This window comes from Rattus rattus, chromosome 13 (assembly GCF_011064425.1).
Source record: "Rattus rattus isolate New Zealand chromosome 13, Rrattus_CSIRO_v1, whole genome shotgun sequence".
Taxonomy (NCBI): Eukaryota; Metazoa; Chordata; class Mammalia; order Rodentia; family Muridae; genus Rattus; species Rattus rattus.
This window is the reverse complement of record NC_046166.1, coordinates 22,908,689-22,935,569: the sequence shown is the minus strand read 5'-3', so window position 1 is coordinate 22,935,569 and position 26,881 is coordinate 22,908,689. Positions and strand designations below refer to the sequence as shown.

Sequence of the window (26,881 nt, the reverse complement as noted above, 5' to 3'; positions counted from 1 at the left end):
CTATTAAATATTATTAAAACTTAAGTCTGAAAATCTGTAACTTTTTATATTTAATGATATACAGACACTATTACTCCTCTGGTATCCATTTAATTTTATTGTTTTTATTTGAAAGGTATAATTTAGCTCTCTTTATTTAAATCCATATTATTAACTTGTGCCAAAGAACTTCGATGCTTATTTAGCAATCAGATTTCCTTAATTTATTGGTATCTTCCTATTTTCCATGATAATAGCATTACCTGAGCATACTAACAACTGCTTGTTATTCTTCTCCCATTTTATTCATGATTTTTTTTAGAATTAAACACTTAATTTGCTGTTTTCCTTGTCTAATTTTAACTGGATCCCAGCAATTTTGTTCTCTCTCTGTGTATGTGCCTCTCTCTTTCTCCTTCTTTCCCTCATCCTTGCTCTAACTCTTCGTGGTTTTTTTGGCTCTCTCATCTCCCCCCTCTGTCTCTGTTTCTCTCTCTCAATCTTGCTGTCTCTGTCTCTGTCTCTGTCTCTGTCTCTCTCTCTCTCTCTCTAACTCTAACTTAGTTCTCTGTCTGTATGTGTCTCTTTCTCTCTCTCTGTCTCTCTCTCTCTCCCTTCCTTCTCTTCCTTCCTCTCCCACCCTATTTACCTCTGTCCCTCTCCCTTTCCATTCTTCCATGCCTTCCTTGCTCTAATTCTAACAAAGCTCTTTAGAGAGAGCTTTGTCTGTCTTTGTCTGTCTCTGTCTCTCTGTCTGTCTGTCTCTCTCCCTCTCTCCCCCTTTTTCTCTTTCTCCCTCCCTCTCTCCCTCTCCATCCCTCCATCCCTCCCTCCCTCCCATGCTCTAACTCTAGCTTTAGCTCTCTCTGGCTCTCTTGCTCCTCTCCAGGCTCCACCCCTCCCTTCTTACTCTCTTTGCTCTCATTCCTCTACTCTTCCCTCTCCTTTTCTTTTCCCTTACCCTGGCCACAATAAAATTTACTGAGAAATTCCTCTACTTTTCTCCATGATACTTATAGCACCTCTGTCTATTTCCTTTTTAGTTGTATTCATTGGAACATCTATTCCAGGAGTGGTCTTATTGTGTAATCTTGCCAAAATTTCTGAAATCATAAATGCCTAATAGTATTTTAATGTTTTCCCATTTAAAGAGTAATTCAACTGGATATAGTGCCATACACTAAAATTGTTACACCACCAAATCTTACTCATCAAATGTGTGACAGACTGATTAAGCTTATAAAGAGTGTTTATCACACTCCGGGTGCTTTTGGAATACTGCCACTGTCTTTGTTGGGGTTTCTATCGCTGCGGAGACCACACCATGACCACAGCAACTCTTATAAAGAGAAACATTTAATTTGGGCTGGTTTGCCATTTCAGAACTTTAGTTCATCATCATCACCATGGCAAGAAGCATGGTGGCAGGCAGGGAGACATGGTGCTGGAGAAAAAGCTGACACTTCTATATCTTGATCTGCAGGCAAAGAAGACTTTGTGCCACACTGGGCATAGCATGAGCATATAAGACCTCAAAACCCACCTCTACAGTGACACACTTCCTTTAGCAATGCCGCACCTCCTAAGTCCATGGGCTAAGCATCTGAACACATGAGTCCATGGGGGCCATACCTATTCAAACCACTACAGTCACTATGTTTGACATTAGGAAACCTTGCTATGGAGGCTAAGCAATGCTTTCCCTTTGGCTTTGTGCTTAACCCTCTGCCTTGAAGGCTGTCTGCAACAGTGTATCTAATATGCATTCTTCTGTGCTTTCTTTCTTTGGAACAAACACATAGAAAAAATCGATCCTTCCATTGTGTATTCTATGTGAACTATTGTGTTCTCAAGTTTAATGTTTTCAATTCTATGATTTATTTTCTAGCTTCTTGTTGGTGGTATCTTACATTTCCCCTTAGCATGAATGTTCTTACTGCACTTGTTTGAAAGTGTATTTCCAATCATTGTTCTTCGATGCTACATATTCAACTTCAGTCTTTCTTCTATAACAATATATTAACAATAAATGTATATATATAGATCAACAATAATTAACTAGGTATTCCCTTGTTGATTCTGGAGTTCCAGTTCCTCTGTAGGCATCAATTTCTTCCAGTTGGTGGCGCTGAGGGCATGCTAAGGCAGGGCTGGGGATAAATAGCTCAAGGCACAAAGTTCCAATCAACTGAAACAGTGTTGATAACCTCCGTTTGCTGTCACTACACTGTAAGTCATGTCAGAGTTCTACATGAGCCATGGCTGGGAGACTACCTGAGGAAAAGACTGCTAAAATAATGCCTAATGGTTCCGGGACCTAGGATGTGAGAAGTTAGAGGTTTTAAAATGCCTGAAGGCCATTTTATTACTCTGCCCGTAACTGTCATTTCCTTTTTATTTGTCTCTTTATAGTCTCTAAATCGGTCATTTTCTGGGTGTCAATGTGACTTTGTCAAGGAAAGAGAAAGGAATGGTTGTCTGAGGACAAAAAGAACTATCAAAGATGTTCAAAGTCCTTTCTTCACCAGCTCCCACACTGGCCAGGGCTAGGGTTAGGGCTAGGCCTTTGCCCACAGTAGATCAATGAAGATGGTGACTTATTTATGTTTCATATGAATTACTTTTGCTGCATGTTTGAGTTAGTGGGGGTGGCTGGAAACTCACACTGCCTTTCCCTCATGAAACAAGTAGGTGTTTTGTTTTTTACCCTGCTTTTCTCACATTTCTTTGATTTGAATCAATATTATCCACATTCGCCAACCGTAACTTGTGATTATATTCACAACAGATTCCGAGAGTAATATTTAATACATCAAGCCCACCCATGGCTTATGACAGCCACTGTGAAAACACATTTGGCTTCTATCAAATGCTGCCTATGGCTTTTTACGTCTAACCACAACTTACTATCTTCCAGGTTTGTATTTAGATATGACAATACCGCATCTATTCTTTTCTATGAATCCATGGAATATCTGGTTTTTTGAACACTAAAGCAGAAAGTCTTACTTAATATTTGCTCTATTGCCATTTTGTCTGAATACAGAATACTACAAAGGTCCACATTTTATCACTGAAAACAAATGAATACAAAAAAGATACAAAGACAATTAAGGAAAAGCCTGGTTTTAAGAATATTTAATCTCTGTGTCTAGACATGTTTGGTGTGCTTTTTCAGTTAGCTTATTTTCTTCTATTTGTTTTATCCTATTTTGGTTTGTTTCTTTTGATTTGATTATTTTCTCTTTTATTTTAATTATTTGTTTTATCATTTTGTCTTGTTTTTACTATTTCTTTTAATTAGTTACTTAATTGTATCTATTTATTTATTATTATTGTTTACATTAAATTTTAAATTAATAATTTTCCTTTTTATGTCATAAGCAATGGCCAGGTTTGAAGCATTAAACACTACTTTCAGAATCTGTTATGAATATAATCGTGAATTATTATTTTGTAATATTTACTGTTCATTTTCTAACACAAGAGAAAATGAAAAGGCATATATTTGGATTGGAGGAGACTTAGGAAGAACTTGAAGGAGTTGAGAGATGGAAAATCATAATCACAAGAAACTGTAAGAAAATATCCATTTTGGGTAAAAGAAAAAATATTTTAAAAGACTATTAAAAAATTTATAGAGCCTAAACTATTCCACTCTAAAATAAAATGCAATTGTTATGAAATACTGATCCAACTGTGAGTTAATAGATTCTTGGGGTAAATTAGTAGTTACTTGGTAGGCTTTCGGTTAACTGTTAAGTAGATGGACATCGAGCAAAATCTTTGGCTGGTAGCTTTATGACTTGGAAAGTGTTTTTAATGAACAGATACAAGTCACTTACTTTACAGTATGAATGTCTGCCTGTTGTATACTCTCTGTGGATGGTAAAGTACTAGGTCCCTAAAGATACCTAGTTCCTAATCCTAGGAATCTGTGAATATGTGACTCTTCTGTAACAAAGCATTTAGAAGACTGTAAAGACCTTCAGATAGATGGATTCTCCAAAATTTATCAGGGCGAACCCAATGTAATCACAAGGGTCATTACCCAAGGGGGAAAATAGATATGTCAAAAAATACAAGTAACAATAGAACTAGAAGTTCTTTTTTCATTTTGAATTAGGGACATGAGCAAAGGGGTTGAAGTGACTACTAGCAATAAGAAAAGGCGACAAAGGGTAGTCTCGAGAGCCATGAGAAGGAGAGCAACCAGTTAACAACTCCAACTTAGATCTGATCTCCAGAAGTTTAGGAAAATAAATCTGGATTGTTTTTAACTTCAAATTGTGATAATTTTACAAAATATCTGTGAAATATGTAAAATAGTAAAAGTTTTTTTAAAAAGCAAATCAATTACAAATGTTAAACTATCATGACACATCAAATGTATGAGCATTACAATTACTAAATTTATTAAATGTATAGCATGAAATTGCTTGTGTGTCATTTATATTAGTACATAATAGTTTATTTTAATAAGGAAATTACAAAAATCATTACTTAGTGTTGATTATATGGTTGTACTCCAGAATTTTTTGGCGAATATCCATGAATGATCTCAGGTATTGGTTCTTCAGAAAAGATAATATTGTTGTCATTTTACTGATTAAAATATTTGCCATGATAACTCAGTAAGAGATTTAAAACTAAGTTCTTAGATCCCTGCACTTCGTACTCTGTATTAAAACAACCCTACGCTAAGCACGTCAAACGTTACAGCCACAGTTACTCTTACAGAAGAAAATAGATTTATTTTCTTCATTTCTTTAAGGAAACAATAAACTTGAATACATATGAAATGAACAACAGATAAAATTTAAAAGAACAAAACATTAAAAAGTTTTGTAAAAATGTTTTGAGATGACCTTTAAAAGCATACTGGCCACTGTCATTCAAATTTAGAAAGAAAAGCACATTTCTTCTTTCAGACTAAATTGCTGAGGGTTTTATACAAATACATAATTGTGTAGAGGAAGAAACCATATGTTGACCCGCTTGATTACATTCCATTCAAAATTGTGCAAATCTAGAATATGCCTATTAAAATATCAGTACACATTCTTATAAATTACAAAGAACCATGTTAGAAACTACAGAATAAGAAATTGACCTACAATCCACCTTGAGGAGCAGGGGATGTCAAATGTCATCTATGATTCACCTTCAAACTACCTAAGAAAAATATAGACTTACAATAATTAAATAGAGGCCAGCAAAATGCTAAACAAATTCCAATCGTTGATGAAAAACATTTCACTACTGAACCACATCATGGCAGTGGTTAAGGGTTGTATGTTTTGAAGCTGTCAGAATGCTAATACACCTTCAATTATTCTCAGCCTTGTAACATCTTGTTACTAATTGAATTTCCTTAATAGCAGATTTATGGAGAAACAGTTATAATCATAGAAGGAAAAAAAGCACAAGAATTTTTTATTTGTTCATTCATTCGTTTATTTTTAATTAATTAATTAATTAATTTTACATCCCAACTACAGTTCACCCTCCTCTCCTCCCAGTTCTTCCCTCACAACACCTCCAACCTCCCAACAACACCTCCACTCTCTACATGAAGCTACAAAACTATAACATATGCAGAGAGCCTAGGTCAGTGCCAAGCATGCTCCTAGTTGTCAATTAAGTCCCTTTGAGACCCAAGTTAGTTGATTCTGTAGGTTTTCTTGTGCTGTTCTTGACACTTGTGGCTCTCACAATCCATCCTCCTCCTCTTCCACAGGATTCCCCAAGCTCTACCTATTGTTTGAATGTGGGTCTCTGCATCTGTTTACATCAGTAGCTAAATGAAGCCTCTCTCTGATACTGGTTATGCTAGGCTCCTGTCTACAGATATAATAGAATATCATTAATATGTCAGGAGTGGTCTCCTTCTCATGGCATGCATCTCAACCTGGACCAGTCATTAGTTGTCCATTCCCTCAATTTCCACTTCATCTTTACTCCTATATACCTTGTAGGCAGGACAAACTGTAGATCAAAGGTTTCGGGGCCGGTTAGTGTCATAATCCCTCCATTGGAAGTCTTGCCTGGGTACAGGAAATGGCCAGTTCAGGCTGCACATTCCCCATTGCTAGGAATCTTAGCTGAGGTCACCCTCAGATTCCTGGGAGTCTCCAATGCACTAAGTTTCTACCTTGTTCCAGAGATGCCACCCCCAAACACACACACACATACTCACAGTATCTATTCTTTTTCTCAATGAGACTCATGAGAACTGCATCATGGCAGCGGTTAAGGGTTGTAACTCTTAACCATCCTTGAGTCCTCCTTGTTATTTGCCTTCTTTGGGTCTGTGGATTATAGCATGGTTATCCTTTACTTTATGGTTTATATCAACGTAGAAGAGAGTACATACCTTTCTTTGTTCTTTTTGGGTTACCTAACTCAGGGTGGTCTTTTCTAGTTGCATCCATTTGCTGACAAATTGTCATTGGGTTTAAGAACTCAATAATACTCCATTGTGTAAATGAACCAGTTTCTTTATCTATTCTTTGGTTAAGGAACATCTAGGTTGTTTCCAGTTTCTGGCTATTATGACTAAAGCTGCTATGAAATAATTGAGCAAGCATTCTTGTGCTATGGTGGAGCATCCTTTGAATATATGCCTGAGTTTTTAGGTAGAACTATTCCTAATTTTCAGAGAAACCACCAAATTGATTTCCAAAGCGGTGATAAAAGTTTGCATTCCCAACTCAGGTGACAGCAGATGCTGGTGAGGATGCGGAGAAAGAGGAACACTCCTCCATTGTTGGTGGGATTGCAGACTGGTACAACCATTCTGGAAATTAGTCTGGAGGTTCCTCAGAAAATTGGACATTGAACTGCCTGAGGATCCAGCTATACCTCTCTTAGGCATATACCCAAAAGATGCCCCAACATATAAAAAAGACACTTGCTCCACTATGTTCATAGCAGCCTTATTTATAATAGGCAGAAGCTGGAAAGAACCCAGATGCCCTTCAACAGAGGAATGGATACAGAAAATGTGGTACATCTACACAATGGAATATTACTCAGCTATCAAAAACAATGACTTTATGAAATTCATAGGCAAATGGTCGGAACTGGAAAATTTCATCCTGAGTGAGGTAACCCAATCACAGAAAAACACACACGGTATGCACTCATTGATAAGTGGCTATTAGCCCAAATGCTTGAATTACCCTAGATGCCTAGAACAAATGAAACTCAAGATGGATGATCAAAATGTGAATGCTTCACTCCTTCTTTAAAAGGGGAACAAGAATACCCTTTTGCAGGGAATAGAGAGGCAAAGATTAAAACAGACACAGAAGGAACACCCATTCAGAGCCTGCCCCACATGTGGCCCATGCATATACAGCCATCCAATTAGAAAAGATGGATGAAGCAAAGAAGTGCAGGCCGACAGGAGCCGGATGTAGATAGCTCCTGAGAGACACAGCCAGAATACAGCAAACACAGAGGCGTATGCCAGCAGCAAACCACTGAATTGAGAATAGGACCCCCGTTGAAGGAATCAGAGAAAGAACTGGAAGAGCTTGAAGGGGCTCGAGACCCCATATGTACAACAATGCCAAGCAACCTGAGCTTCCAGGGACTAAGCCACTACCTAAAGACTATACATGGACTGACCCTGGACTCTGACCTCATAGGTAGCAATGAATATCCAAGTAAGAGCACCAGTGGAAGGGCAAGCCCTGGGTCCTGCTAAGACTGAACCCCCAGTGAATGTGATTGTTGGGGGGAGGGTGGTAATGGGAGGAGGATGGGGAGGGGAACACCTATAAAGAAGGGGAGGGGGGAGGGAGATGTTTGCCCGGAAACCGGGAAAGGGAATAACACTGGAAATGTATATAAGAAATACTCAAGTTAATAAAAAAAAAAAGTTTGCATTCCCAAAAACAATGGAGGAGTGTTCCCCCTTGTTCCCCATCCTTGCTATCATGAGCTGTCGCTTGAATTTTCAAGCTTAGCCATTCTGAGGAGTGTAAGATGAGATCTTAGAGTCCTTTTGATTCGCATTTCCCTGACGGCTAACAATGTCCATTTCTTTAAGTGTACCCCTGAGAGAATTCTCTTTAGATCTATACCCCATTTTTAATTGGGTTATTTGGGTTGTGGGTGCTAACTTCTCAAGTTCTTTATATAGTTTGCATATTAGCCCTCTGTCAGACGAGGGTTAGTGAAGATCTTTTCCCATCCTATAGGTTACTGTTTTGTCCTATTGATGGTCTCCATTGCCTTCCTGAAACTTTTCAGTTTCGTGAGGTTCCATTTAGTAATTGTTGATCTTAGTGCTTGAGTTATTGGTGTTCTGTTCAGGAAGGTGCCTATTGGAGGCACAAAATCTTTTGCAATGGCAAATAGTGATCTTTTTGGTTTAAATTGATATCTACTCCTTATAATGAACGATTCATTATGCATCCAACTACTACAATAGGGAGCTGAACAAGGAGATGCATAAATGTTCTAGGTTACTACAAGTGAAAGGCCTGGGCCGATGAACAAGTGGCCCCAGAAGAAATGAAAACGAGGACAACATTCCTGTCTTTCAGCTGGTATATAGGTCACTCTGGCCCTTTCCTTGTCCAGATGCATGAGAGGAAATACTCAAAGACTCAAAATAAAGCTGGAGTCCTTATGTTTGTTAACCATTATATTCTCAAATCTTAATGCATTTGTATGGCCCAACATTTATGAAATTAGTGATTAAATATTTTAGAAAAGTATGCCTGACCTTTACTGAATGTAGAGAAGTTGATGAATCTATAAACTGTGAAAATCATAGATTCTTAAGATGAAACAAGGAAAGACAAAGAGGAGGAAGGAGGAACAAAAGAAAGGTAAAAGAGAAAACATGTGAAATCAGAAAAATGTGGAACAAATGAAAGTACAGATGAGAACATAAGGTTATGGACATAATTTCCTATGTATTTATTTAAATATGAATCAAATATTTATTACCAACTTGTAATTTTTTTCTTTTCAGCATATATATTTATGTATAAAAATTATTTAGTTTCTTTAATTTTTGCTTCTTAGTTTTTATATATGATCTAGAAAAACCCTTATCACATGATAATTATTTTAACTTTATAGTTATATTTTTATAGTTATCTCTTTCACACAACCTAAATATTATGCATGAAGGTATTTATTATTAGAAAACCATAATTTTTGCAATCAACTTGAAAATATTTCACCTACATTGACATCTCTCCAGATTCTAAAAGTGCTGTGGATCTTAATTTTACCAGAGACAACTAAGTGAAGAGTTACAAATTTCTTCTTTTTAAAGAATTTGAAGAATTAACCAAACATGGTGAAATATCAAGCTATGTTGTGGCTATGCTTCCCCAGGAGCATTCACTAACTTATAAGCTGTTAAACAGTTCAAAAGCAGATAAAACCAAAGTTAGAACCCTGGACATACTTCTCCAGTGCCTAGGAAAATGAGTCCTCTTTTCACAACTATTCAAAGCTAAAGCCAAGTACTAAGTGTGAAAATGAAGTAGACTTGGCCTGAAACGATCCCTGGAACAAAAGTCATGCAATTCTAGAGTGTCAAAGTCATCATACTTTTGGCTTTGCACACTCTTAAATCCACTCTTTCTATTATGATGACCAGTAAAAGCTAAATAGACAATGATACATGTTGAGACAATCCACAGTCCAAGCAGAACATGGGAAACCATGGTGTATAGTTGAGGTGTAGGATATTTGACAGACTGGCTGAAAGCTCTTCCCAACCTCAGAAGATCTGAGAGCCTGGACCACAGAGAATCTCATGTAGACAGTCAAGCTCCTCATGAACAAAACACCACAGGTGGGTTTCTCAGTGTCTTCATAAAATCTGCTGCTGAAATTTTCAAGAAAATTTACCCGTGGTTCCCATAAAGTACCTCATTGTACAGAAGGGAAGTAGACAAACCTAAAAGGCTTACCAGAAAGCCACCCTGATTCTCAGGTTAGCCCAGATGTTTAACTGCAAATACTTATGATGGGTAAATTTTGAATTTAACCTTCTAAACTACTCAAAGCCTTTATTAGTGAAAATACTGGGGGGGCAGTGGGGCAGGGAGGGATTGCAATAGCATCCTAAGTCATGGCTTACTCTAATTTCTGATTTGGAATAAGTTAATCCTTCTACTCAGGTCATTGCCAGTCCTGTACTTCAACAATAAACTACTCTGCTGTCTATCTGCCTCCAGACTGTCATCTTTACCAAACAGAGCAAAGTTCTTCACCTTCCCTCAAGACTATCTTGTCCTCATCATCTCTGGAATCAGGCATTCTTCTGGGCCGTTCTTATCATGTAGTGATCCTATGGTTTATTATTGAATAGTGTTTTTCCCACTGATTCTTTACCCATGGGTTTCACCTGAAATCCTAACCATTCCTTTTTATTGTTTTAAGGTTTTATTTTACATGTGTAGGTGTTTTGCCATCAAATACGTCTGTATACTGTGTGCTTGCTCTTTCCTATTGGACCCTTGGAACTAGAACATGGTGAGCATCCATATAGGTGCTGTGAGTCAAACATGGAACTTCTGCGAGAGCAGGAAGTGTTCTTAACCACGGATCCATCACTCAAGCTCCTCTAATTCTCATTCTTATGAGATAATCACTATCCTTTAATGTGTGTGTGTGTGTGTGTGTGTGTGTGCACGCGCGCGTGCGTATGTTAAGCCTTAATGTGTAAGGTTAGTATTGCAAAACTCTAATTAAATTAAATTCATCAGTTCATTTCTAACCTGGCAGGGAAGTTGTAGGAATCTGGACATTTTTGAATATACCCATAAAGCTTTAGTGAAGTTTCCCTCATGGCCTGGCTGTTCATATCAAACAGAGTAAAATAAAATTACAGTTTGTCACATACTTACGTTATCTAAGGAACACAATTCAGTCTCTCCATGACAATAGACTTTCTAACTGGGACTGTTTGGCCAAGTTGTTATAAGGACTTTGTAGTTATTTGTTCTAACAGGAAACTTTCAAATTTGCTTTTCAAAAGGTAGTAGTCTCACTTCACAGTAGTGAGGAAAAGGAGTATAGATGTCCATCAGCAGATGAATGGGTAAGAATAAGTAGAACATGCAAAATGACATTTTATTCAGCTGTAAAAAATAGTGAAATAATGAATGGGTAAAGGATAGATCTAGAAACTACGAAGCAAAGCAACTTAGAAAGACCCATATTACATGCCCTATATTATATGTGGACCAAAAATCTTAAATTTTGTAATGAGGCGTAAGTATTGGTCAAGGACTTGCAAGTGCATCAGGAGAAGGTAAAAGAGGCCTGATTAAGGAAGGAGGGAAAACAAAGGATGGAAAAGGGACTGAAGATGAAATGGTACAAATCAGGAAGAGAGAGGAGTGTCAAAAAGTAAAGTATAAGTAAAATGTAATGATAAATCTATTACTTGTATGGCTATTGAAAATTTAAAGAAGCATTCTCTTTTAAATTGTTGCCTTACAATTATTTGTGTGTGAACACGGAGGGTTGGGGTAGAGGCATATGCCAAGATATGTATGTAGACATTGGAGAACAAGTTGTGGGAACTGATTCTCCCCTTCCATGATATGAATTCCAGGTATCTAACTCAGGTCTTCAGACTTGAGGGCCAGTGCCTTTACCCACGCAGCCTTCATACCAGCCTGCAGGAGCACTCTTAAAACTATGCTCTTACTGGATAGGAGTGGGGCTTTGTACCTATCTCCCCCCTCCATGCTAAGACCTTTGTGGAGGCACGCACCACCTCTGGCTCTTAAAATCTTTACCTCTTCTTCCCCATATATTCCTGAGCCTTGGGTTAGTGTTACAAAGAGCCCATTTAGGGCTGAGTATTCCCAAGTGTCTCTCTCTCTCTCTCTCTCTCTCTCTCTCTCTCTCTCTCTCTCTCTCTCTCTCTCTCTCTCTCTGCCTATATACTGTTTAGTTGTATATCTGTGTAATAATTTCCATCTACTGTAAGAAGCAACTTCTCTGATGAGAATTAAGTGCCTGACAAATTGTAAACCAGTTTTCTCCAATGGACTGTCCCTAGGTATAGCAACCACTCTTTGCCTAAGAGTAGTTTGCTAACACAAAATATACTCAATCTGTGTCTGTCTGTGTGTGTGTGTGTGTGTCTGTGTGTGTCTGTGTGTGTCTCTGTGTGTGTGTCTTTCTGTCTCCCTCCCTCTCCCTCCCTCCCTCCTTCCCTCCCTCCCTCCCTCTCTCCCTCCCTCCCCCCTTCTCTCTATATATCTCTATCTCTCTGTGGTAGAAGAAAGGACACCTTGCAGGAATGGGTTCTCTCTTTCCACTCCACTATATGGATCATGGGACCAGATTTAGGTCCTCGGGCTTGTTAGGAAGCACTTTTATCCACTGCTATTTTCCAAATGGTGGCTTTAAAAAGAATAAACTGAACACATTTTGTCTATGAAACTACCCTGTGTTCTTTAGTCACCCAATATTAGGAAAACAACTAGTAAGGAAATCTCTAGATGCAGGAGGGAAAAAACCCCTGCTTCTCAAAAAGATTAGAGCCAAAGTATAAGACAAAAACAAGGAAAGTTGGGGCTTTGTGTGTTCTGTTTACCTTTCTAAAGTCAAATCTTAAATTGTTTTTAAATTACACTTTAAAATGGGAACCTATAACAGCGGTTAGAAACAGGAAGTGTAAAGCAGAACCTGCAGGTCTGAGAAACAGGGCAAGAAGCAAATTTCTGAGCATCCAGTCTTGTGACCTGACCTCCTCTCATAGTCCCCTGCTCCTTGCAAATAAACATGACAATCACAATCATAATAGCTGGTCAATCGACTCAAAGCACAGGGAGGAGAGTAGGAAGAAAGGTGGACGCCATGTTAAAGGAGTGTTTATATTAGAGAGATGGCAGTGCTCTGAGCACTCTCAGCAGCCCTGGAACCGTCATGATACCAAACACAAGGAGACAGAGCTCTTGCAGTAATACCTACACCACAGTGACATAAATTCCAAGTGCTTTTGAAAATCATGAATTTCCATATAATAAAATGTACTTTCTATTACTGGCCAAGTGCTTTTATCTTTAAGGATGAGATTCAGTCACAGACTAAATGAAGCCCCTGAGACAGAAACTGTAATATACAGCTGCACGATGATGTCCAGAATTTTATCAAGCCCATTGACTTTATTGGATGAAGTATGTCATGTTCTTCAAAAGCCACAGGATATAACAATTCAGATGTTCTGGCTAACCTAACCCTCTGCTTCCCAACTAATCCAAGAGCAAGGCTTTGAGGACTTGGGATTTTCACTAACATCTGTTCTGCATGCTTTGTTGACTGGATAACATGCTCAGCAGGTGTTTTTAAAGCATCAAACACTACCCTGTGAGGTTTGTTAGGTGTGTTCTCATGCACCACGGGCATCATTGTTCTTCTGAAGGGATTGGGGAGGGATGGCTTGCTGAACCCCCCAGATACAGCCTCAGCAGTCATCAAAATATTGTAACCTCTGACAGATTATCTTGGCATTATTTGCGTGTCATCCTTGTGCAGGGCCATGCTAATCTTCTCTGTATCGTTCCAATTTTAGTACATGTGCTGCTGAAGCGAGCACTATCTTGGCATTCTTAATGAAGTAGCAAAATTGTTTTCCTAAGCTGTGGGGGGGAGGGGCTTGTGTGATCATGCATGCCACAGCATGTGGGTAGAGGTCAGAAGACTTACTCAGATGATGGTTCTCATTTTGCATACTGTTTGTAGCACTTTCTCTTATTTCTTACTCCATAACTTGAGATGGCTGGTCAGCAAGCTCCTGGGAGTCTCCTGTATCCACCTCCCGGTGGACTGTAAGGGCTCTGGGATTGACTGTAGGCGTTAACTACTGACTCTGACTTTTATGGGAATTGTGCGGATTCTAACTCAGATACTCACGCTTCATGGTAATCACATTTCTCACTGAACCATTACTCCAGCCACAACCTGGTAACTTTTAGTTATTTAAAAATTAACTTATCCATGGACTGTGAGGAGGGTTCTGTTGACAAAGTGCTTGGCTTGCTAACTGGAGGACTGAAATGGCATCCCAAGAACCCAGTTTAAAAAGCTATGTTTTGGTGTCTGCTTGTTATTGTCCTGAGAAAGCAGAGACAGGCAGATCCATAGAAATTGCTGTCTTGGACTTTTTAGCAGGTTGTAGGGCAGTGAGGGATTCTGTCTTAAAAGGAAATGTGGGGAGCAATTGAAGAATGACAGAGTTGTCCTCTAAGCTATACACACACACACACACACACACACACACACACACACACGTGTGTGTGCACATACTTTTATAAGGTTTGCATCACAATAGTACTGCCTGATTAACCCCTATAATGTGAACTATTTTAAACAGTACATAATTGTCCAGGGTTGCACTAATGTGTGGAGAAAAAGAAGTTATAACACAGGGAATTGGTATACAAGAAGTGGGCTTGCACTCATTTGTTTCTGAAAACACACTAAATCATGTTTTGTGATTGTATTGATATAGAAATGGATATCATTTGGTTCAACACCATATAGATTTATCTTATGATATGAACTTTTCTGATTTTGAGAGAAATCAAAATTAAAACATGGGGCTCTATTGTATGTGCTCCTGTGATATCATCAAGAAAAGTCTGAATTCTTTTTTAATATTCCTTATTCTTATGTAGAAAGTGTTGCAATGGAAGGTTGCAATAGTTAACTGTATAGCTGTGTAGAGATGGTGTAGACATTAAAGCTGCTGTAAGTCGTTGTTATTGCCTGGCAGTGTATCCTCAAGAAGAGCTCAGAGGTAATAGGAAGACTGAGGGGAAGCCTTTAAGTCACCTTGTGGTGTTAGCATCTGAAGTCTTTTGGAAGAAGCATCAGCTAGTGACACACTTACTCAAAACCTCCATTCCTGTAGCATCTGTTTGTTCTGCTACACCTTTGAAAGAACCATTCAAGCAACTTTGGATGGATATGGTAACCTGTAGTACTAAATACTCTGATGTCAAGAACAGTATGGTAGGTTTCTGTATAGTAAGGTTTATTCTCTTTAATGCTATGGAATGTTCTGAAATTGTTAGCACCAAGTCTATAAAGAATTGTGTTCAGTGAGTAGTTAGCCACATTAGAACAGGCATCTAAAGCTCTCTCAGATGGAAGATGCTTTGCCTGGGTGGGTCCCCTCTGTTTAAATTACCAGTTAAAGTCATATTTTGTGATCATATTTAGTATAGAAATCAGTATCTTCTGGTCTGGATCCATACTTTGTACATGACTTTTATTATGTTATTTTTTCTGATTTTAAGAGAAACTAAAATTAAAATATGGGACCTTAAAAATACATCTAAAAATTGGGCTTCATCAGACTTGATCTCATCGTGTGAGCAATGTAAACTAGATGTTTGTACAGAAACCTTTAATCTCAGCAGTTTGATGATTGGAGAAAGGTTGATAGTTCATGCCTAATTAGAAATTAATTAATCTATAATTAATTAATAATTTCCCTTGAAATTTCAAACATGATGGCTTTCTGTGTAACATATTTATCAAACAAACCTGATAGTCTTAGTGTAGTTTCCAGAGCCCATGTAAAATCCAAACACAGTATCATACATGTATGTCCCCAACTCCTCAATGAGGTCAGAGGTAGAGAGTAGGAAATTTCTGGAAGATCACAGGCCAACATGTACAGCACTGCATAGCAAGACAGGCCCTGTATCAAAGTGGGTGAAATGAGGATCAACCCCAAAAGTTGCCCTCTGCCCTCCATACATGTACGTAGAACATGTGTGTCCACACTGCCACAGATGAGTGCATACACAGACACAAATACATACATGTGCGCGCGCGCGCGCACACACGCACACACACACACACACACACACACACACACACACACACAGTAACAAAGAAAAAGAAACTATGAAGATTAAGACGGCCTCCTGGCAGAATGTGGGTTGTTTTTAGTGACGTCAAGGACTCTGAGGTCCTGGAAGTGGTAGACAGGCAACTGGGAAAGTCCTCTCTGGCTCATCAAAGACAGCACTTTTAGTTCAATCCATCCATTTTAAATTTGAAAGTACTGTATATTATTTAATTTGGGGGAAGAAGTCATTACTGCTTTTTAATTGTTAATCACAGGTTTAAAACCTTTACTGAATTATAGAAGAGAATCTAGTTTTTGCATTTCAAAATATCATGTGTGTATAACTAGGCATGCACTAAACAGTATGTCTTCAGTAAAAATGCCACTTAAGCAGGGAATCCTTTATTATTTTCTGAGGAATAGGCAAAAAAAGAGCAGGCATCGCAGATTTATCTTGCTTCTAGAGTAAATGAGTAAGATGTGTTCTTGGGCTTTTACCACAGTGTAGATGCTAGTGGACTTCGCTGTTTAAGAAAGGAGAGGCGGAGGCTGCTCTGTCAGTTATTTTTCTGAGTCTGGTCCCCAGTTAGATGATGCAAATTCACATATCACAGCTGAGTGCAGTCGATGTCCTCATCTGCTTTCTTTTTTCTTTTCAGTGCCCCTATTTTTAGCAAGTACACACTAGCCTCCATCCAGCTGTATCTGCAGCTCAAAGTCCTAATGAACAACTTAACAGCAGTTTACAAGATGAGAGCAAGGGAATTTCACTTCCATCAGTGTGCAGGCAGGTCAAAGTTTTACATTTGGGAAAGTCAGATCATAGATACAACCATGAGTTCATATGGTTGTTTATGTTAAAATCAGAATGTTCTCGGAGCTGAAGAAGTCTAGGGCCATGGTATGCTGAAGCAAGCACTGTGCTGGGATAGAGGTATCCTGGACTCTGTGCTTCTTGGTCACTTGGGTTTGCTGCCACAGCTTTAAGGGCTTCAGGTTCTATGGGTGGAAATACAACCAAGACAACTAGACAGAGCAGCAGCATGAGGGAGTGTGATCTGAAATCACTCCTAAAACACAAACAGAAATGCCTAACAACTTGTGTGAGCACATGTATACATGCCTGCCCATGTATGTGGATGTCAGAGGCCAATGCCCAGGTGTTCTCCTCCATTACTATCCACATTGGTTTTTTGAAACAAGGCATCTCATTGAGCCTGGAGCTTACTGACCAGCAAGACACAGAAATCCCCCTTTCCATACCACCAACATTCAGGTTACAGGTGGCATCGCCATGACTGGCTGGACCTGGGAGCTGGGCATCCCAGTCCAGGAGATCATGTTTGTGAAGCAAGCCCTTGACTGGATGAGACATCTCCACAGCCACACAGGATAATTTCTATCTGGGAACTCTCTCAAATGTCAAGCTTTACTAGCAAGAAGTAAAAGCTACAAAATTAAAAGAGGAGAGGAAAATATTAACTGGAGAGAGGAGCCTGAGAGTTGGGTCCTGTAAGCTGGAATCACTAAGTACACAAGTGTCAAGGTCCACACAGCTGCATGTCTGTGCCAAGAGACACTACTGCTTTGAACAAAGGAGAAAGGCCTTTTAAAATGGCAAGATTCCACTGCAGGGATGAATACTTCAGTGGTATACAGACAAAGACACAAGAATATCTGCTGATAAATATAATCACAGATTCATACTGCACTCCAGTGAGAGATTCAAAATTTTATGGTTTTAGAGAGCTAGAAATGTTTTTCTAAATTAATTATTATTGCCTGGCGAGCAAACAGACTCTGTCTGAAACATGGGTCACAACAGGGCAGACAGTTTTATATGCTGAGTTTGGATTTTTCTTCCTCTCTTGATTCCAGGGTATTGCATTAAGCATATGCCCTGAGGTCATATGTGCAGGATATTTTTAAACTGTCAAAACAGAGAAATATGGTGCCTTTAAGTACTTCAAACTTGAAGAAATTCCTCCACAGAGTCCAGCTTGAGCACAGACTGTGAAATAATTCTTAAACATCCACATAAAATTGATAATTATAATGCTTTTCAGAAACTCATTCATAGTAAGAAATAGTATTCAGAGATGATGAAGTTTAAGGAGTGGGGGAGGGGAAGAAAGACATGGAATGAAAACTTAAAGAAAATAGAGACCATGAAAGACACCACAAACCTTGTTCATGTAATGCGCCATTGGAAGGGAAGATTTAGTGAGCAGAAAAGTGTGCAAGGATAAATAATGCAAAGCTGAGAACATGGAGATGGCTCAGGGTTAGAACATGGAGACTACACTCCCAGAGGACCCAACTTTGGTTCCCAGTATTTATGTCAGGCAACTCATAACTGCTTCCAACTCCAGTTCAAGGAGTCAAGTATCCTTTTTGTCTCTGTGCCACTATAGACACCCGGATGCAACATGCATGTGAATTTTTACACACACACACACATACACAAATAAATAAATACATTGAAAATACATGAGCATGTGAAGAAATAGCAGTCTTCTGACTTGCAAATATGTTGGCCTTAACATATGGACCCACGCATAACATACACATGCACACTGAATAAACACACACACACACACACATACACACAAACAAACACTGTACACATGGAAATAAATTTTAAAAATATATTCAGAGAAACTAGAGTTTAGAAAAATTCATACATTAGATTTTTGTTTCCAAACCAAGAGAGATATAAAGAGTTTCAAAATAGTAAGAAACATCGGGAGAGCCACAGGAGTCATTGCAAGGCTTCCTCAGGGACATCAATAGTTAGGGCTCTCATTAATTAGAGTCAAAAACTTTAAATCACAGCAAAAGAAAAGCAAGCTCCATAAGAGATGTCTCCAAGAAAAATTGAGAATAATGTTATGATGTGTTTGAATGTTAAGAGAAACGGAAGTTCTGCACATTGAGAAGTGAATTGTTGTGAGAACCAGGCATAGAGGCCTTTACCAGTGCTCCCAAGTTCAGGGAGTCAGAAACAGGTAAAGTAAGAAGCTGAGAAATTTTATTACAAATCAAAGACAAATATTCAAGGGCTTGCAAGATAGCTCAGCAGGTAAAGGTGCCCTCTTTGAAGTCTGACTACCCGAGCTTAGTCCTCAGGACTCATGTGGTGAAGAAAACAAACACACACTATTTGTCCTTGAAGCTCTACACAGGGGTCAGGGCACTCGAAGACCCACACATATATACACACATGAATAAATTTTTAAGGGATAAGATTTACTGAAAGTAATCAATGACAAACTGAACATTTTTTCATATTACCATTCATTACTATTAACTCTCCACTGTTTGTCCTGATTAATTTATCTGACTATCCATGTCCTAAGGATTACGTGATGTAGTTTTTTCTTTTCATATTTTGACATCCTATCTCCATTCTCTTCCCCTCATAACACATGAGCTCAACCAAAATAATTTACTGTTACTTATTATATCACCAGCATCTGGACTAAGACTCGGAACAAAACTAGACCCAGGTAAAGATTTGTTCACAGTTTACTGAATCAGCACATTTGAATTGGCACGAGCATTAAATTTTGAGTAAGAAAAATAAAGTTACTAAGAAAATAATACTAAGAAATGCATATACATATTTAAAAGTTAGAAGTTTTTTTAAGTTAAAGAAAAGAATATTCCTAGAACTTTCTGGAGTATTTAAAAGAAATGTGGAAACATATATGCCTTTCTGGTGAAACTTGTGGTAAATACTAAATAGTCAAGGTGTTGATACACAATGTTAATGGAGAAGAAAACTTCTAGATTGAGCAATTACTGAGGGCTTCTGATGAGGAACGCTTCTGAGAACCTTGGAGAAGAGGCTTGTCAGTCACAATGAAGACTAAATATAAGGTTACAGTGAGGAAAGGGCCAAGTGTTAAAGGCGCAGAAAAGAAGTGCTTGGGAGTTGCCCTGGGTGAGTAATGAGGCCATTGTGAGATGTTATAACACAAAGGCAACATACTTCATTTCTCTGGCAGCCATGGTCAAGGGCTGGCTATTATGTGAAATACACAGGGGATGCACGGAAATGTTTCATAAGGAAATAAATCATTACTTCACTCAATACACGTTCAATGAAGAACGCTGTGCTTCAGGAGCAAGTGTAGAATATTTTTGACACAACTTGAAGGACATCATTAAAATGCCTAAATGCATCATAGAAGGCTTCCTATACTGAGAGAGTATGTGGAGGATCAATAGACCTAAACAATCTGCAGATAAATGTAGGGCATCTTAAGAACTGAAGGGGGAAAACTGTGTGTATAAGTCCTGAAGCAGAAACCCTTAAGACAACACATAGATCACAATGAGCAACACAAAGACCATGAAAGAGGGCAAAGAGGCTCTAGAGTGAGGGAGTGAGAAAGAGACCAGATCAGAAAGCCTAGTCAGCCATAATGAGAAGTCATGGCTTTGTCTTTAGGGAAATAGAGGGTCATTAAAGAAAACCAGTTAGGTGGCAACTAATATGATTGTATCATAAATAATGCATTTGAGATGAGCTGGAAGAGGTTGGAAAGAAAAAGGCGGCTCAGAGATACTTAAAGGGGAAATAGGGGACCTTAATCATAGCTGAAACGTGAAAGCTAAGACAACCTTTGTATTTTGTTAAAGGTACAGGAGTGATCCCCAAAGCACCACTTTTCTTTAAAATGACACTAAAATGAAAGTGTCTGAAGCTTTGTGATACTGGCAAAATGGCTCAACAAATGAAGTGCTCTCTGCACAAGCATGAGGACCCAAGTATTCTTTAACATTCAGACATGATGGAAAAGCAACCGTGATTCCTGTACTAAAGGAGTAAGAACAAGCCAATTCCAGGTCCTGAGGTTCACTAGAACACCAGTGTAGCCAAATTAGTAAACACCAGGTTCAGTGCTTAACCTTCTATCAAAATAATAATAATAATAATAATAATAATAATAATAATAATAATAATAATAATAATAGAAGATACAGGAAGATATCAACTTCAATTTCAGGTCTCCACATGAGCATAGATAAATGAATGAATACACATAGATCTATTCACAGATATGCACACATACAGATAAAGTGAGAGAAACATATATGTATGCAATAACAATATACAAAAGAAAGGAGGCCATGAATTTGTTTTCCCCTTTATTTATTTATTCATCATGTATCCAAATCACAGGCCCCTCCCTCCCCTCCTTCCAGTCAGACCCTCACACCCCATTCCTCATTCCTCTTCTCCACTGAAAAGCGAAGACCCCCACCACATGGATACCAATGCAGCCTGGCACATCAAGTCTTAGCAGAACTAGGTATATCCTATTCCATGAGGCTGGACATAGGCAGCCCATGCTAAGGGTAAGGGATCTAAAGGGAGACAATAGAGTTAGGGGACTCTGCTTGTTAGGGGACTCACATGAAGACCATGCTACATAATTTCCACATATGTGTAGGAGCCTAGATCCAGCCTCATACATGGTCTTTGATTGGAGATTCAATTTCTGTGAGCCCCCATTGGCCTAGGTTAGTTGTTTTTGTAGATCTTCTTGTGTCCTTGACCCCCCCAGCTCCCTCAATCCTTCCTCCCACTCTTCTACAAGACTCCCAAGCTTTGCCTAATGTTTGACTGCGAATCTTTGCATCTGTTTCCATCAGCTGAGGAATGAAGACTCTTGATGACAGTTGTGCTAGCATAGCAGAGTATCATTAATAGTGCCAAAAGGTGGCGCCCTCACATGGGACGTGTCTCATCTTGGGCCAGTTATTGGTTGGCTCTTCCCTCCATCTCTGCTTCATATTTACTTTGCATGTCTTGTAAGCAGGACAAATTTTAAGATGAAGGATTTGTGGGTGGATTGGTGTCCCCCTCTCTCCAATGGAAGTCCCACCTGGCTACATAAGATGGCTATATCAGCCTCCATATCCCTCAGGGATAAAAGTCTGATTTCCTGTCATTCTCATAGATTCCTGGGAGCTTCCCCTGTCCAAAGACTCTGAATTGTCCCAAAGATACACCACCCCAACAATTTCCCTTCTCTCTCTCAGATCTCTTGAACTCTTCTCCCCATACCTGATGCCTGCCCATGTTCCCCTCCCTAGCCCCTCTACCACCCTGTTCACTCTCTCCATCCATGCATGATGTCTATTTTATTTCCCCTTCTGAGATTCAAGCGTCCTCCCCTGGACCTTCCTTGTTACTTACCTTCTTTGAGTCTATGGAACATAGCATGGTTATCCCATAGTTTATGGCTAATATCTACTTATAAGTGTCTTTCTGGGTCTGGGTTACCTCACTCAGTATAGCCTTCCATTGGGGGTGTAAGTGCAAACTTGAACAACCATTTTGGAAATCAATATCAATATCAAATTAGAAATAGTTTTACCTCAAGACCCAGCTATACCACTCATGGGCATATACCCGAAAAACTGCTACAATATACCACAAGAACATTTGCTCAGCTATGTTCATAGCAGCCTTATTTGTAATAGTCAAAAAACAGGGAAAAAACTAGATGTCCCTCAGCAAAAGAATGGATAAAGAAAATGTGGTATATTTACACAATGAAATACTACTTGGGTATTTTTAAAAAGACATCAAACAATTTGCAGGCAAATAGATGAAACTGGAAAATATCATTGTGAGGCCATGAATTTAAAGGAGAGAAAGGAGAGTTATATGGGAGGGTTTGGAGTGAGGAAAGGTAAAGAAGAAATATAATTAAATTATAAATGTAAGCATTTTTAATTAAAAATTTAGAAAACAAATTCTGAAATGATTTTACATTTGAACATTCTAAAAAAATATCCAAGAAATATATAGAATAAAGTAAGAAAAAATTCTTAAGCAGATGAATTTACAAATAATCATAAAGTGGCATCCAAAACAAACTATCCCTTTATTCAACTCTTCAAGGAATTAGTATCAGAGCAATAAAGAATGAAGGCTGCATCTGAGTGTACAATAAACTCTGTTCACTCAAATCCCAGCTTTGCACTGGCTGTGTGACTGCGTGCGTCTGGGTAGGACCCATCTCCAGCTTCCATGTCTCTTTGTAAGACAGACCTTCACAAATATACACCACAGGTGACTGTGGAAGTCAAATGAGTATCTTAAACTCCTGCCCTATAATAAGCACATCATATATATATATATATATATATATACACATATATATGTATATATGACTCCGACTCAATATATTTACATATATATATATGTATATATTCTAGTTTTGTCACTACAGCATCACAGATAACTCAAGTTTTCAAACTAAACCAAGGTTAAAGAGCCTCAAGACAGATGAACTGGACTTAGGTGGGAAACTCATAATTGAAGGAGGTGATCATGGAGACTGATAAATGCCAGGAACCCACAAGATGCCCATGGAGAGTTTGCTGCTTAGTACTGTTTTCAGCTAGAGGAAATTGTTGAGAGAATGAAAGATTATACATGATGCTGTCATATTTCTCTGTGAAACTGAATTTCCATGGGCAAATTTCCAGAGAAGAAACTAACATGATACAAGTAGCCAAATATGCACTGTGCAGTCAAAAGCACTGAGATTCAGTGACTCAGTAAGTAACAGGAACTCTGTGAGCAGTGACCTGATACAAATCTGTCTGTCTGTCTGTCTATCTGTCTGTCATGCCCAAACATGTCTCCTCCCTCTTAGTGTTATTATCTATTGTATTAATATTCATACTTTAACACTAAGTGTAAAAAATGCATTAGATTATTTTGTCTTATTTATTAGTTGTATTAATCAAACATACAACTACTTCTTGATAATTTCTCCTTGAGAGTTTAGAGCACACATAGTACTCTATGTCATAGTGCTCTAGTCATTGTCACCACCACTGACCTCATTGTCACCAACCTTCATCAGCTATAATTCATCTTCCCAAGAAGCTTCCCTTCCACTGAACTAGGATGTTTATCTTTATTTTACAGATGATGGATCTAAGAAATAAGGTGGTAACTAAACTGAGGTTTAAAAACATCTTTAGCAAACTTGAAGTTTGAATCTAAATAATGTGGTCTTTTTACCCTTTCATTTATTAAGATTTTGTCATTTCCCCTTCCTCTCTCTCAATGATCCAATATACCCCTCCTTTCCTTTCAAATTCATGGCCTCACCGATGAAGTCTCACCAACATTAACACAACACGAGCTGAAAAGGGATAACGATGCTAAAGTGGATGGGGACAGGCTTATGAGACACACTCCTATCACTGAAGAGATGCTGACAGATCGGACTTTGTGCTGATCTTCTACAGTGGTCCTATAGGACCACCACATTATACCCAGAAGATGTCTTTTGTAGCATACTTCCTTATCCTTGACTCTTCCACTCTATCCACCCTCTCAGTGTCCCCTGAGATTAGGAAGCAGTGATGTCGATATCCCAATTTGAGTCAAGGACCTCATCATCACTTACCTTTATCACTCCGACAACTCAAAAGTCTCCACCTTAACTGCTTCCATAAGTATCAAACCTACTTAGACAGAGTGAGAATAGTATTTGGAAGTCAGTTTAACAAATCCGTTATAGCAGCAAATTCATTTGAAAAAATGGTTGGCTACTGCCAAAATAGTCATGCTACTTTTGTACCACAAGTCACTAACTTTGCCTGGAAGATTAGTATTATAATTTGCAGGACATAAATATCGATTAACACCTTTGAATATTTGATTAGACCTCACTGCATAGAAATTTTAGTAATTTCATATATATATACATATATATATTTCTTGTCATATTCTTAATGCCTAAAAGAGTGATACCTCTCATGTCTGTTAAAATCATGTGCCATGTGATATATAAGAACTTGAACAGGGGCTGGAGAGATGGCTCAGTGGTTAAGAGCACTGACTACTCTTTCAGGGGTCCTGTGTTCAATTCCCAGCAACCCATGGTGGCTCAGAAACATCTGTAATGGAATCTGATATCTTCTTCTTGTGTGTGTAAAGACAGTGACAGTGTGCATATATAAAACAAATAAATACATCTAAGTTTTTTAAAAAGAGCATAAACAACCAGGCAGTAGTGGTGATGCCTTTAGTCCTAGCACTCAGGAAGAAGAGGCAGGCAGATCTCTTGAGTTTGAAGCCAGTTTGGTTTAGAGAGAGCTTTGCTCACTCTGCTACTCATTTTGTCTTTATCTTCAAATCACTCTGCTGTTTTGTCTTTTGAGAATGAAAATAGAGTATAGCCATTAAGCAACTATGCACAGAATACAATGGAAGAACTAGGTATGATAATCCTCCTCTATCTGTATATGAGTGTATTTCAATACCCACAATGCATGTTTGAAACCATGAATAGTATTTGAAACCCTCATACTCTATATATACTCCATTATACCTCCATAGTCATTCCTATGGAAAAGTTTAATGGATTAATTAAATTACTAACAGTAAAGGAGTAGCAATGAGGACAAATACAATAGAATGACTGTATTAATAAAGCCAAGGGTCACAAGAGCACTATAGAACACCAACAATAGACTGCTCCTGTGTGACTATAGGGTGACTGGAATATACAGCACAGACATTCTGGGGATGATTCACATCCTCAATGCAACACAGTGAGATTGCTTCACAATACATCATGCTTCTTAAAATAATTCACAGCATAAATCTTATGAAGGCTTTAGTTCTAGAATTTTATATTTAGCAGTTTTGGACTATGGTTAGCAGCAGACACATGAAATCATAGAATCATAAATAAAGGGTGGGCTATTGAAGTTAAGTCCTGGTTCTTCTCCCAGCCCCACACTCCCAGAAATAAAACTCAGACTCAATATATATTTACGAATACTTTGACCATATAGCTAGGCTCTTCTCTGACTAGAATCATAGTTTGAGCTAACCCATTTGTCAGAACCTACATTCTGCCATGTAGCTGGTTACCTGTGCTCAGGTAAAATGAGTCTTGAGCTCTGTCTTGCAGAAGCTATTTCCATACTAAGAAATCAATGTAACATTTTACCAGATCAATCTCTATGATGGATAGATTTGGAAAGAAAAACATGAGTTATCACCAATTATTTTTTCCAATAGCTTTTCTTTTCTGCAGTGTCTTTTGATTTATAACCCTCTGCCTATAGTTATTTCTTCGATTGTAGCATCAAGTATCCCTGTGGAGTTTGAAGAAATTAAGCTGAGTATAGTTAAGTTCTAAAAATACTCCAGGAAAATGCTCATGATTTTTCTTATGTGAGTTAGTATGAAAACACTAGTAGACTATTTCAGAGCAGAGAATCCATTTGTTTTAATGGAACACCCAGTGTATTGGAGCACATTGTGCTCAAAGAAAACTCATTTTTAGGAAGATGCTGTGCCAGGTATATGCATTACCAGAAATGAAGGCATATTCAGTATATTCTAGAAAACAAATGGATCATGTGACCCATGGATGCTGCATTTCCCATCCAACTTAGAGAGTACTGTTTGCCTTCTATAACCGTGATGTTATGAAAAAACCCAAGTACAGTCCAATTGGGCAAACAGGGTAAAGTAGATAGATGCCTTCTTTCTTTATGTCTCTTATTCCCAAAGTTGATGATTGTAGCAATACCTCAAGGATATAACGAGAAAGGGCAGGAAGGGATAGTTTATGTTTTCTTACTATTTTAATTTATAGCTTTTACTATAGATAATTAGAACAGCAAATATTATAAACAAACTTAGATATAATTTAAATTATTAATAATAATAATAATGTAAAACAGACATGTAGGCACATGTACACACTATACATTGACTCTTTCTCGTTTTGCCCTTAGGAGTTCTCATGGGTTTGGCAAGGAACACTTCTCTCTCATGAATTATCTAGTGAGATTTTTTTTAAGATTCATCCTGTATATAATAAATAAAAAAACTATGTGAAAGTTCCAGCTTGCTTTTCTTCCTAGATTGAGCCCTCCTGTCCTGAGCAAGATGCCACAGTTTAAATTTCACTCATGACCTTCTAACTTCTTCACTGCCTGTAAGAGTTACTGTTTGGGGCAGACACAGCCTCTCTAGGAGAC

The 26,881-nt window shown here is 38.3% G+C and overlaps 1 protein-coding gene and 1 pseudogene across 1 annotated transcript in view; one reads left to right on the top strand and one right to left on the bottom strand.

Moving 5' to 3' along the window:
• Marchf1 (membrane associated ring-CH-type finger 1) overlaps positions 1-26,881 on the top strand; it is a 503,920-nt gene that overhangs the window by 356,190 nt on the left and 120,849 nt on the right. The gene's annotated exons all lie outside the window — the stretch shown is intronic.
• On the bottom strand, positions 13,454-13,573 carry LOC116915170 (annotated as a pseudogene).